Source organism: Pipistrellus hanaki (genome assembly GCF_964339955.1).
Source record: "Pipistrellus hanaki genome assembly, chromosome: 1".
NCBI lineage: Eukaryota > Metazoa > Chordata > Mammalia > Chiroptera > Vespertilionidae > Pipistrellus > Pipistrellus hanaki.
Genome location: NC_140503.1, coordinates 32,647,628 through 32,661,475, shown reverse-complemented (window position 1 = coordinate 32,661,475; position 13,848 = coordinate 32,647,628). Strand labels below are relative to the sequence as shown.

At 38.2% G+C, this 13,848-nt stretch overlaps 1 long non-coding RNA gene across 1 annotated transcript in view; it reads left to right on the top strand.

Annotated features, from left to right (window-relative positions):
- Window positions 1–10,580, top strand: part of LOC311628113 — a 156,511-nt gene extending 145,931 nt beyond the window's left edge. Inside the window, exon 3 of the long non-coding RNA XR_014795966.1 lies at window positions 10,425–10,580. This is a non-coding gene — a long non-coding RNA (uncharacterized lncRNA). The remainder of the gene's footprint in view (window positions 1–10,424) is intronic.
- The last annotated feature ends 3,268 nt before the right edge of the window (window positions 10,581–13,848 follow it).

Below are 13,848 nucleotides of genomic sequence, written 5' to 3'. Positions count from 1 at the left end.
TATCATTGGGTTTAATTATTATTCCTAGGGTTATCATTACTTGATTGAGTTACTAGAATTTTGGTGATGTTGAAATAATAGTGAACCATTATTCTATAGTCCTTCTTACCAGAGTGTAATACAAGTTTTCCTCAACATATGGCATCTCCAAACCTCTTTCTACAAATAGAAAGTTGAAACAATTGCCTAGTGTCCCTACCAAGCTAGTGAAGAAAACCCAGTACACCACCAGGGCTTGCCTCAAATAAGCAACAGTGGCCACCCTCAATAGCACCCAGTTTAAAGGGGCCCACGGAAAAGCCACTTTCAAAGCACGCAGGCTTCTGAGCCCTTCAGAATTTGGAGTCATCTGAAGGAGGTAGCATTTTATTCAAGCTTGAGTTCACCGTGTGTATATATTGGAGGGCTACAACCATGTGAAAGGGGTTCCCAACTCACAAAGAAGTCATCTTGCCTGGCTGGCCAAGGCATGTGCTTTATGGGCAAGGCCTGGGGAAAATATTTTAAATACATAAGTGTGGTAGAAAAAACATGTGATTTCCTGTTTGGCAGAATTGTGTTCAAATGTAGTCTTTGCCATTAGCCAACTACATGATTTGAGGTAAGTTGTTTAATCTCTCTGAACCTTAGTTTCCCTCTTATGCAAAATGGAGTAATAATGAGTCATTGTTGGGAGGAAGCACTGAGCTTTGATGATGCATGTAGAGTATTTACCACAGCCCCTGGCTTCATAGAAGCAACCGAATGCATGTTAGTTCCCACCCCTTTCCCTTCATGGGGCATGGTGGGAGGGAGAGCCTTCTACTCACTCACTGTTTTAAAAGCCCAGTGCAGAAAGCTTTCTAGGGTCGGATTACCAGTTATTCTTTTCCTGAAAGGCAAGTCTTAAGTTACAGTTCTACTGTAAACATCTCCAAAACACTACAGGCAGAAAGATCAAGGAGATTTGCAGTTCTTAGAAGGATTCGTGATATCCCATGGAAGTTCATATTTCAAGGCTGATCTGTTGGTCTGATGGGATTCTGTCATCAGGAGTTTTCTTTCTCCATGTGGCTTCTTAGAAGATAATCTGACATTCACAGTTTATTTCCCACAATTTGTCCCTTTGCGTGGGTAGTAGTATTTTCTATCACTTTGGCATTTTAAAGAACATTTCTATTTAGATTTCACTGTATAGGATGGAAACTGGACACTTCCACTAATGAAGATTTTTTTCCCCCTTAATTTAGTCAGAGCTTTCAACTCTTCATCTCTCCTCTTTCCCTGATGCTAAAATTCTGCCTGCTTATACTGCCAAGGTAGAAACAACTGCAAACCTCAAGGTTGCTTTCAACAGATAGCTATTTGTCTGATGCCATAGAGAGGCAGGATATAACTCCTTCAGAAGAAATGTGCCTTTATGGTGAACATGATCTATAAGTTGTTGGGCTTAAAAACATCATTAGATGAATATTAATCAATTAATAATTAAGTATTTATAATTAAGGGTATATGCAACTATTAATTATAAAAATGTTTACCCTTATATTTTTCAGTGTTTCTACTTATAAAAAATAGCTCATAAAAAAGTAGAAATAAACTAAATGCCCAAACAATAAATAATTCATTAACACTTGTGAAATTCTATAGGATAAAACATTATTTGGCCATTAAAAATGAAATTGTAGGGGCATATTTATAAATATATTTGTATATTAGCAACCTACAGGTGCAAAAAATAAAATTATGCATGTTCAATGCCAATTTCATATTTATGTATTAGTTGTATACTATGAATATGCTAAGAGAAATGTCTAAAAGCTAATGCACTAAAACACAAGCTATAGAATTACAGTTTATTTTATTTTCTTCTTTGTCTTGAATAGAGTTTTTATTTTTCTATAATGAACATGCATCCCTTGCATACATTTTTAAGTTGTTATTAAAATAATTATTTTCTGCCGGAACCGGTTTGGCTCAGTGGATAGAGCCTGGGGACTGAAAGGTCCCGGGTTCGATTCCGGTCAAGGGCATGTACCTTGGTTGCAGGCGCATCCCCAGTAGGGGGTGTGCAAGAGGCAGCTGATCGATGATTCTCTCATCGATGTTTCTAACTCTCTATCCCTCTCTCTTCCTCTCTGTGAAAAATCAATAAAATATATTTTAAAAAATAATAATAATTATTATTTTCTGATAACAGTAAGCTCAGTGGAATGTAAGAACAGCATAACAAGGCTTTATCGTAAAGGGAGTTTATGTGCTAGAAGGGGCAGTGAATCAGGAGTCCAGGCCCCAGCTGAACGCCAGGATGCTTGCATCCATAATAAACGCGCCTCCGTGCGAGATAACCTTGGGCAAGCCCTATGCCTTTTCTGTACATCACTTTTTCCACAGGGGAAGGCACGATGACATTCCACACCTCCATGTGATATCACCCAGACTGGGCGCGTACCTCCTACATGCTCTGGGTCACAGGAAAATCCCGCCCACTGTCAGCACTTGGGTTTCCATTAGTGATGTGAGCTACGGGCTTGTTGGATATTTATTTAGTATTTCTATTTATTTTGCTATTATTAGATTATGTCCTGGAAACTTTTCCATGCATCATGGAGAGGCTTCTCTGTGGGTCATCTTGCATCGGTAATCATTTCCATCAGGAGTGGGGAAACTGTGCTGATTTTTGCTTCTCTATGAAGTCTGAGGAGATCTTTTCTAAATCTTTGTGTTTGGTCCTGCGGTGAAGACTTTACCAAAGCAAAAAATTTACCTCTGACTACGGAGCTGGATAATTCAGCAAAAGGAAAATTAAGGATTTGTAACGGCCGTTTAGACAATAGTACAGCCCACTGGAGAGAAAATAGATTATAAATCAGAGAAATACCATAAAGTTGGGCAGGTTGGTCTTCAGCTTTTATAGTCTTTATCGTTCTCGGTGAGACTATTGGTTTAGATGCTTGAATCTTCGCAATGTCTAATGATATGGGAAAACACTCCTGTAATCATTTGAAAAGATCAGAGGTTAGGGGAATTGCTATGCATTGTTTCTTTAGATGACAATGAACAAGGAAAATCTGACATTGGTCATTTCAATCAGAATAAATAACAAGCAATAAGCCTTACATGGGCTTCTGAGAGTCTCTTCCCAGCTCTGCATGAGGCATTCTGCTTTCTATGGATGGCAGCAAACTGGAGTGCTGAAAACCTTGCTCCAGAGGACCCACATCAGGTGGCTAATCATGATTCAATTTTGATTCCAATTCAACCATTAATGAAAGTAGGCATTCTTGGTGTAACATTCAGTGAAAGAAAGGCTCAAAAAGAAAATGTGATATACAACCCTCCTGAAAAGCCACTGCCCGGTTCCATTATCACCTTTTTATATCTGTTGCTCACGGTAACTATGGTAACTAGCATTTAAGACGGCAAACACACACAATCAAGTCCTAGCTGATGTGACAGCTCTCTCCTGAATGGCTTTGTTCCAAGTCTAAGATTTCTCTGTCTGTTTTTTGCATTACGTTTCACCTCCGAAGCCCTGAGTGACTAACTTACTGCTAGGAGGTGGGCAGGCTAAGGGGAAAAGGAGGTGTGGGGTGTTGGAGACAGGCTGCATTAGGGCCACCTGCCCTTTGAGAGAGAGAGAGAGAGAAGTAGATGCCCAGTGCAGTGAGTGAGTCTCAACCCCCTGTGTGTTCAGCTGGGAAAGAGAGAGGCTGGTCTGCGACAGCTGTTGCATTGTTGAGAGCTGTGCTGGGCCGGCCCCCTCTGGGAGCAGAGCTGGGGTCAGGCCCTGCGTTGCCTGGCCACAAACTCACCGTAACCTTGCTCTGGCAGGAGGTGGGGTGGGAGCATGGCTTCCAAATGGAGACTGAAAAAGGACAGATGATCTTTCAAGTGTTGAAGTCTAAGCAAAGAAAGAGAAAGGGAGCAGAGAGGGGGAGAGGAAAGCTAAGCTAGAATCAATACCCTGAGTATTTATGGAAAACAAACCGGGCTAGTGATTTTTATTTGGATTTCAATGCATTTTGGTGTCTCTCATCTGGTGTTTTAGCAGGCATGGGTGACATGTTTAAACACGTTGTAGTAAAAAGTAAAAGTGTAAATAGAAACTATTCCGTTTGGGCTTTTATATTTTCAACATAAAGGGATGCTGACGACTGTATCCAAGAGGGCCTAGTATGCTAACTTTTCTGTCACTCCAGCAATTAAGAAAAAAAATTCCAAACAAAAGCTGCAGACCCCAAATACCCTTTTGGAAGACTACATATGACATGACATATACAGGGCACATTAACCTTGGTTGGGATATTTTTAAAAATATATATTTTATTGATTTTTTACAGAGAGGAAGGGAGAGAGATAGAGAGCTAGAAACGTTGGTGAGAGAGAAGCATCGACCAGCTGCCTCCTGCACATCCCCCACCAGGGATGTGCCCGCAACCAAGGTACATGCCCTTGACTGGAATCGAACTGGGACCTCTCAGTCCGCAGACCGACGCTCTACCACTGAGCCAAACCAGTTTCGGCAGTTGAAATATTTTAACACACATAAATTGAATGACAAACTAATACTTTCCAAGCTTTTCTCTAAAGGAAGCTTATATTTTGGTTTGCAAATGTGCCCGGGGGAGTATTACATTAATAATACTTGCTTTTTATACAATTGCTTTTTTTAATGTAGTCAGATGCTTTATGGTGGGTAGGATCCACAAGTTGAAAAGAGAATGAGTACACTTTAGCTTTTATGACTTAGTCTGTCTGAAGAATACTCTTCAGAAGCACAAAAATAAAGCCCTGTCTCAGGCCTGAGGGAAAGGTTTGATGATTAATGGCTTGAGAAATATATACTAATATATATTTAAATATATTTAATATCCATTATTAAATATTATATATGTTATATACATTGATCAGAAGTGAGAAAAATACACAATATTGCTTTGCTAATGAATATTATAATATAATCTGGCCTTGGTCCAACCTAAGGTTGGACCTAAATCCAATAATTCAGGGATAAAACATATAAAAATTTATGACCCATAACATAAATGCTCCATTTCCTCAAGTCCTTGGGTTTAGTCACATCTCTGATACAGCTAAGTGGAGAAATGGCTTGTGGAAAAGAGTTCTAGAACTTTCCTGTATGTCTGAAGTTCTGCATATGACATTTAGGCCAGAAAGGCTAACTTATTAGTTTAGTTCCATGGTCAGTGCCCATGTAAGGGGTGGGCAAGGCTAGGGAACTAGAAGTCCCAGTCTGATCATCTTACTGGTCTCTTTCTTGCTAAGCTCAAAAGAAAGGCAGCAGCGAATAAAAGAGGTGCAGCTGTTGGAAGTTCTTTTTTATTTCGGTCCATTGGCAGATAAGTGCAATGTGACTTCTTAATGCAAAGGGGCAGATGCCACATAATGCACCCATTAGCAAAAGAAGGGCATGTCTTATTGATTGCTATAGCGAAGAACCATGCTGATAAGTAAGAGTTGACTTTTATAAGGCATTATGCCTTGAGAAGTTCAGACATTCAGGGGAAACATATAAGGGAGTTGATAGGCTGAGGAAAGACTCATCCCATCAGTGCACCAAACACCTCACCAAAGCCACACCTACCTGATCCCCCAGAGATGCACCAGAGCATAGGCTTAGAGGCACCAGAGAGACCTAATTTCGAATATAGTTGTGTGGCCTTGGGCAAATTACTTACTGTCTCTGAACTTCAATTTACTGTCTACAAATCAATGGATTTGTTTTTGAGAAAGAACAAAGTATACAAAGTGTGTACTTAGCACAGTGCCAGGTACATGTTGAGCCTTCCCTCTCGCTCATCAATCTCACTCCCCTGCCACTTACATCTCTGCTTTAAACCTATGCAGCAATAGGAAAGCTACTCTTTTGCTTGATAACCTCATTTGCTCAACATTTTAACAGTTGTTGGTCTTCCAATTTTTTCACAATTGAAAAAGTAGAATGGCATAGAGTTATTATGAAGACAAAAAGAAGTAATGCATATAAACTGCATGTTGGAGGTGGCATTCATATAGTCATTCTTTCCACAAATATTTGTATGTGCCTGCACTGGGACTATTTGTATGTGCCTGTGCCGGGACTGGAAGCCAGACTTGTCCTCAATCTATTTGTAGGGCAGTACAGGAAAGTACTGGGGCAGGATGGAACTCCAAAAGCACTTCCATAAAAGAGGTAATGCTTGAGTTGAATCTTGAAAGAAAAGAGAGAGGCAGCCAGACTGGGAGCAGGGGAGAGTGGGTAGGGTGTGTTAGGAGCTGAAGCCAAGGAGGAGGAGGGGGGAGGAAAGAAGTGCCAGGAAAATACAACACCCAGAGCTTTCAAAGGCACTTTTTCACTTCCTAATCTCACACATGAGCAGCTAGGACCTGCGCTCAGCAAGGAACACTCCTAACCTAAAAATGAAAGATTGAACCCAAGAGAGAGAGAGAGAGAGAGGGGGGGGGGGGGGGGGGAGAACACATTACTTTGAGGAAATAAAAATAATGAAAGAACTCATTTTTAAAAAATCATTATTAATATCATCATTGAGGTTAGGGAACATTTGATACCCATGAAAAAAACAGAATGCTATAAAAAATTAATGAACAACAACAAAAAGCTCATGGATTGAAAATCTTAAAAGCAAGATCAAGGTAGATGATATGTAGGGGGGGAAAAAAACAAAAACACATAAAGGAGATGAAAGCTAAAACATCCTGATTTTTAAGATGAACAAAACTGAATCTTGTTACTATGTTACAGATTTTTGTTTTCTCCATAAGTTTACACACTAGAATTATTTCAAATACAAAACAGCTGACTGTGAGATAACTGCTAATAACCTAAGGATGTAGGGTTACTGAGAATTAAAAGGTTGAGTTACTATTCCTCAGTCTAAAGAGGAAATTTGCTATCTCCATTTCTGAGTGTTGTTGGCCACAAAATCCTGGGGCAGAAAGTGGTAAAACTATGTTCCTATGTCTCATGTGCCAAAGAAGAATATTTACAAGAGGATAAAATGACTCTCGTACAAACATAACATAAACATATTTGAAAAGTTTTATTTATCTCACTAATGAGGGAACCAGCAAGGTATTATAATTGGTTCATAAAAGAACTCCAAGTACCACACATTTACCGTGAGAAAAGGACTGATGAAATGAATTTGAAGAAAAAAGCTTGGAAAGTAAATTAGAGTTGCCTTAGTTTTTTAATAGCTGAGTCAGAAAATAAGCTCTGAAATATATTTTTAAAAAAACGAATAATATATGCTAAGTTTTAATGGCATTCCTTTTTTTGTATGTTTACTGATTAATACCTTTGTCTACCACATAAAGGGTTATTCTTGTCTTCAAATGTAATCTGCCTAGACAGCAACAATTCTGTGCCTTACCAGAAAATTTCTCTGTGCTCCATATAGACTTTATTATGTCCTTTAATACTAAAGTCTATGCCCAGAAGGCTCTTCACTTCAAATAGAGCTATGTGTTGTCCTTTCAGTTGTGTTGTTTTCTATGTTTATTTTGAATGTTTTATTGCCACTGTGATTTGTAACCAATTGCTTTTTCGAAAACATCCATGATCTTATCTTAATTGATATCAAAATCTCCTCTGATAGCTTTTTTTATCTTTGCCTTCCCAGAAAATAGTCTGGCCTTTATCAAAATTGTTATCTATGTGAATTCTTCTGCAGCCTCTTCTTATTAAGTTCTAATTTCTATTTTTTAATAGCCCCTTTCAAAGACCCAACACTGGGACATGCACTTCCAGTTGCCCAAGGGATTCCGTGAGCCAAGGGATTCCATGAGACAAGGCCCATGCTGAATATTTTCCCTTCTCCTAACTCTTCCAGCAAAACCCACCTGTCCTGTGTCTCCTTCCCTAGAATTTCTGTTACATATAGTTCATCTACTGAATTATTCCATGGTAACAAATTAATAATATCCTTGTCCAGAGATCATTTGCATTTTAGCAGAAGAAAACATTAAGATGTATTTAAATAGTGATGTACATATTGAGTACTGTTTTGTGTAGGGCATTATGCTCTACCTACATCATCAGACATGGCCAATTCACTGACCCAGGAAGCTTAAATGCTATTAAATTAAGTCAATGTGGTAAGTGGTACAGTAAAGTTACATATAAAAAGTGCCAGAAATCCTCACCTTTGTGTACAATTGATTTTTAAAAATGTGCCAAGCCAATTCAATAGGGAAAAGAACAGTCTTCAATAATTGATACTGTGACAACTATATGGTATATTTACATGTAAAAGAATGAAGTTAGATCTCTATCTCTCACCAGACACATAAATTAACTAAAAATGGATTAGAATCTATAAGAACAAATTAGGAAACTCAGAAGAAAATATAGGAATAAATCTTCATCACCAAAGTTAAGCAATAGTTTCTTTGATACAATCACAAAAGCACAAGCTACCAAAGAAAAAAATAGAGGTTAGACTTCAAAATTATTAAAAACTTTTGTGCTTCAAAGGACAACATCACGGAAGTGAGAAGACAACACACAGAATGGGAGAAAATATTTGCAAATCATATCTCTGATGAGAGACTGATATCAAGACTATATAAAGAACTCTAGAGTTGTATCAAGAATATGTAAAGAATAGACAATTCTCCAAACAAGATATATAAGTGGCTAAGAAGCACATGAGAAGATGCTCAACTTGCTTGATCATTAGGAAAATGCAAATGAAAATCACAATGAGATACCTCATCACACAAACTAAGGTGGTATAATTAAAAAGGCAGATAATAACTGTGGGGAAGGATGTAGAAAACTTTGAACCTTCATTCACTGCTAGTGTGAATATACTGTCACTTTGAAAAACATTTTGGTAGTTCCCCAAAATGTTAAACAAAAAGTTACTATATAAAAATGTATGTCCACACAAAAATTTATACATGAATATTCATACCAGCATTGTTCATAATAGCCAAAAAGGGGAAAGAACCCAAATGTCCCTCAACTGTTGATTAGAAAACAAAATGTGGCATCTCTAATAATAAAAGCATAATATGCAAATCGACCAAATGACCAAACAGTGGGATGACCATCTGGATGTCCATCCGGAAGACCTTCCAGACGAAGCTGAAGCCAAGTCAGCCGCTGTGGCTGTGAGGGCCTCAGCTGCAAGGGTCAAAGCAGCCACGGCTGCAAAGGCCTACTCTTTTGCGAATTTTGTGCAAAATTCATATAACAGAATGTTATCTGGCCATAAAAAGGAATAAAGTGCCACCTTAGCCAGTTTGGCTCAGTGGATAGCGCATCAGCCTGTGGACCAAAGGGTCCTATTTTAATTCCGGTCAAGGGCACATACCTTGTTTGCAGGCTCCTCCCCAGACTGGGCCCTGATTAGGGCTAGAGGCCGGAGGCAATCAATTGATGTGCTTCTCTCACAAGACTCACATCAATGTTTCTATCTTTCCCTCTCCCAATCTTCCTAAAAATCAATGGGAAAATATCCTAGAGTGAAGATTAACAACAACAGCAAATAAAAGAGGAATGAAGTACTGATGTTTACTAACTACAACATGAATACCTTAAAAACATTATACTAAGTGAAAGAAGCCGGTCAAAAAAGACCACACACTGTGATTCCATTTTTGTGAAATGTCCAGAATAGGCAAAATCATAGAGAAAGAAAGTAGCTTAGCAGTGGCCAGGGGCTGAGTGGAATGGGGAGTGTCTGCTAATGGGTACTGAGATTCTTTTAGGGATAATGAAATGGCCCAAATCAGATGGCAGTGATGGTTACATAACTGGAAATATTCTAAAAGCCACTGGGATATACACATTAAGTTAGTGAATTTCATGGAATGTGAAATATATCTCACTATATCTCTGTGTTTTGTTTTTTTTTAAATCCCAGAACCATCGAGTAATGAGTAGAGGAAAGATTTATGAAGAAAAAGACATTTTATCTATAGATTGAAGGATAAGAGGTAGTCTGCCACATAGAGGAAGGTGAAAGGACTTCTCAGTGAGACCAAGACCGAAAAGCTAGGAATTTGTGCACTGCATGGTATTTGAGAAATGTATGGTTAGAAAGAGATCAGTGGGAAATAAGACTGGGAAATAAAACAAAGGTCTGAATCAGCCAGTCTCAGCAAGAGAGAGAAGGAGTGATCATGAGAGGGTAAAGAGAAAGTGATGAAGGGATTGTTCACAGAGGTGTGAGCAAAGTTAAAGGAACCCAGATAGGATGGTGACGCTCTCCTGGGACCAGGAAGTTGTATGACTCCTAGGCCTCAAGGTCTGATGAAGGGAAATATGATCAGAACTCAGTGAAAACTACAAATAAGGGAAAGAACCCAATCAGTTTGGACCTTCGGTGGGGGGAATGCAGCCACTGCCAAACCTTGGAGGAAAGAAAGCTAGGGGGCAAATACTGTGACTTCTCTGTCTTCCCACCCTCCAGACTCCTGTCAGCCGACCCAGAAGGCACAGACCACAGAACCAGTTGACCCAGTCCACACAGGTCAGCTTCCTGGGGCGGAGCGCTGGGCCAAGTGTGAAGAGGGAGTCTGCAGAGGAAGCAGCTCAAGGCCAGACCATAAAAGACCCGTGGGCCTTGCCAAGCAGTCTGGACTCTGTTCTGCAGACAGGAGGAAACCATAAAAGGAGCTTAAGTAGGGAGATGACTGTAAAGTGATGGCTTGGAGGGAGAGAGCCCTAAACTGGTTCTCAAAGTGTGGTCCCCAGAGCAGCAGCCTGAGCATCACCGGAAGACTCGTCAGAAATGCCGAGTCCTGGGTTCCCTCACGGACCTACTGAATCAGAAATTATAGGCATGGGCCCAGCAACCTGTATTTTAACAAGCATCCCCAGGTGATCTATGGCTGCTGAAGTTGGAGCACCATTAACCTTGAACACTCTCCCTGTGTCACATACTCAGCAAAATTATTGGAAAGTTGCTAACCCCACCCATTTTAAACAAGATGGCATGCCTCAGCAGGGCTACCACTTACAGGTGAGCACGTTTCTACCAGGCCCCGTTCAGGTAGTCCCCTAGGGCCCTGCTGCCTGGGGACCCACACATCTCCCTCACTGATCAGGATCTCCAGGCACAAGCCTTAGTCTGTAGGGAAGGGAATGGAATAACCCTCTATATCAGAATGATGTGAATCCTCAGGCCTAGAATAAATTCCCATTTGTTGAAAGAGCACAGTCTTTTCCCTCGGAAAGAGACTGGGTGAAGGATTGCTTGTCCCATGCAAGAACCAGACAGATTCTCTCTTGAAAGTAGTCATATTTGAAAATATTCTAAATACTGCATTCAAAATTGATTGACTAAATATATGAGGGTACATCCTCAAATGTAATAAATACTATGTAGCATTATAATCGATGATTCATAAGAACATTTAATTCCATTTTAACTTTCAAAAGTACAATGGTATATTCTATATGGTTCTATTTTTTTAATTACATGAATATTATTTATGCATAGAAATAATCTGGAGGGATATTAATAATTCAAAATATTAATAACATATCTAGGTGGTAAAATTATATGGTTTTTACTTATTTCTTTTTAATTTATTTGTATTTTAATAACTTCTCATAATGAACATGCATTCTGAGATAAAAAATACAAGTTATTATTTCAAAGACAAAACAATTTAATAAATATATATTAATATTTAAATACTTAAAATTTTGAAAATATGTGCTATAGCTAAATTATCATAAACAAAGTTAAGAGGATGTCAAACTGGCAAGATATTTGTAAATTAGCCCTAGCTAGTTTGGCTCAAGGATAGAGCGTCGGCCTGTGGACTGAAGGGTCCTGGGTTTGATTCTGGTCAAGTGCACATGCCTGGGTTGTGGGCTTGATCCCCAATGGGGATGTGCAGGAGGCTGCCAATCAATGACTCTCTCTCATCATTGATGTTTCTATCTCTCTCTCCCTCTCCCTTCCTCTCTGAAATCAATAAAAATATATTTTTAAAAAGATATTTGCAAATTATATGACAATGGATTAATAAGAAAAAGAATACACTAATATAAAAGTTGGCTTAAGTCGTAAACTGCCATCTATAAAATAAGAAATATGAATGTATTTAAAACTATATATATTTAACCTTGCCAATAATCAAAGAAATTAAAACAAGGTACACTTTTTGCTTTTCTGATTAGCAAAGATTAAAATGAGTAATCCAAAATAAAATGAAACAAATAAAGCCAGGGTTTTGTAAGAGTGTGGAAAATAGACATGTTATCATGGTTTTGAAAAGAATATAAGTTTCAAAAATTTTAGATGATAATTTCAGAATATGTTCTGAAAGCCTTAAAATACAGCCTTTGACCAGATGGGAATTTTTTCTGAGAATATAATTATATAATTGTACATAAGTTTATGCTTTGCTAATAAACATTGAAAAGATGCTTAACCTCACTACTAACCTGAAAAACTCAAAAATAAGTCATTGTTAGGCCAGGCCCTAGTGGCATGCTCAGTGGTTGGAGTGTTGGTCTGTGCACCAGGTTTGATTCTTGGTCAAGAGCATGTACTTGGGTTGTAGGTTCAATCCCAGACCCCTATGGGGTATGAGAGGCAACTAATCCATGTTTCTCTCTCATATCAATGATCTCTTTCTTTTTCTTTCCCTCTTTTCCTCTCTCCCTTCCACTCTCTCTCTAAAAATCAATGGAAAAAATATCCTCACGCAATAATTAACAATGTGTGTGTGTGTGTGTGTGTGTGTGTGTGTGTGTTATTATTTAGAAAAATAAATAAATATATATGTTCATCTATGGGGCTGTCAAAATTTAAAAATTTTCCCAATGTCAAGCATTGTCAAGATTCTAAAAATACAGATACATATTGCTTGTAGGAAGCTAACTTGGTATACCTACTTTGAAAAACAAATTTGGTACTATTTAAGAAAATATCATGCTTATTATGACCCAATGATTGTACTTTTTAGTATCTAACCTAGAGAAAAGATGCAGATGCTCAAAGAGAGACACATAGGCTGCCCATGTTCATACATGATTCATAATAGACAAGAAAAAAATGGAGGAGGGGACAGCCTAAATTCCTTTATGTAGGGAGCAGATAAATAAAAGAAAGTAAAGTTATAACATGGAGGACTAAATTAGATTTATGTATAATGACTTGGGAGAAGATGTCCAAAACATATTGGCGAATGAGAAAAGCAAACTGCAGAAGAATATATACAGAATAATATTACTTATGTAAAAAAAAAAAAAAAAAAGACAATAAGACATTACTAAATGCTTTTGATACATGTATTATATATGTATGTACAAAAATGGATTATAGTATGAATCCAACTCATCATAGTTATCTCCTCACAGAGGAAGGAGGGGGAACAGATTGGAAGATGGTAGCCAAAGGAATTTTTATTTGGAACAGTCTCATCTTTTTGGCTTTTTTTTTTTAAAAAAAAGAATATTTGTATACTTTAAAAATATTTACATATATGGAAAGGCTGGGGAATAATGTGTTGTTGAAATATTTATAGTAGTGAATTCTGAGTAATGGGAAATGGGTGTTAGTTTTCTGCTTTCGACATTTTTATTTATTAAAAATTCAGGATCTTTCCCCAAAGAGATGTATATAAAGAAGTTTTATTATAGCTTTGTTAAAAAGAAGTAGAAGGAGGAGGACAGGGCAGGTTGGGGAAGGTCATGGGGAGGAGGAAGAAAGAAAAGAAAAAAATCTGAAAAGCTACATAGTATACGATTCCAATTATATGACATTCTGGGAAAATCAGAACTACAGAGACAGCAAAAAGATCTGTGGTTGCTAGGAGTTGAGAGAGGGAGAGAAGAATAGGAGGAGCAGAGAGGAATTTTAGGGCAGTGGAACTACC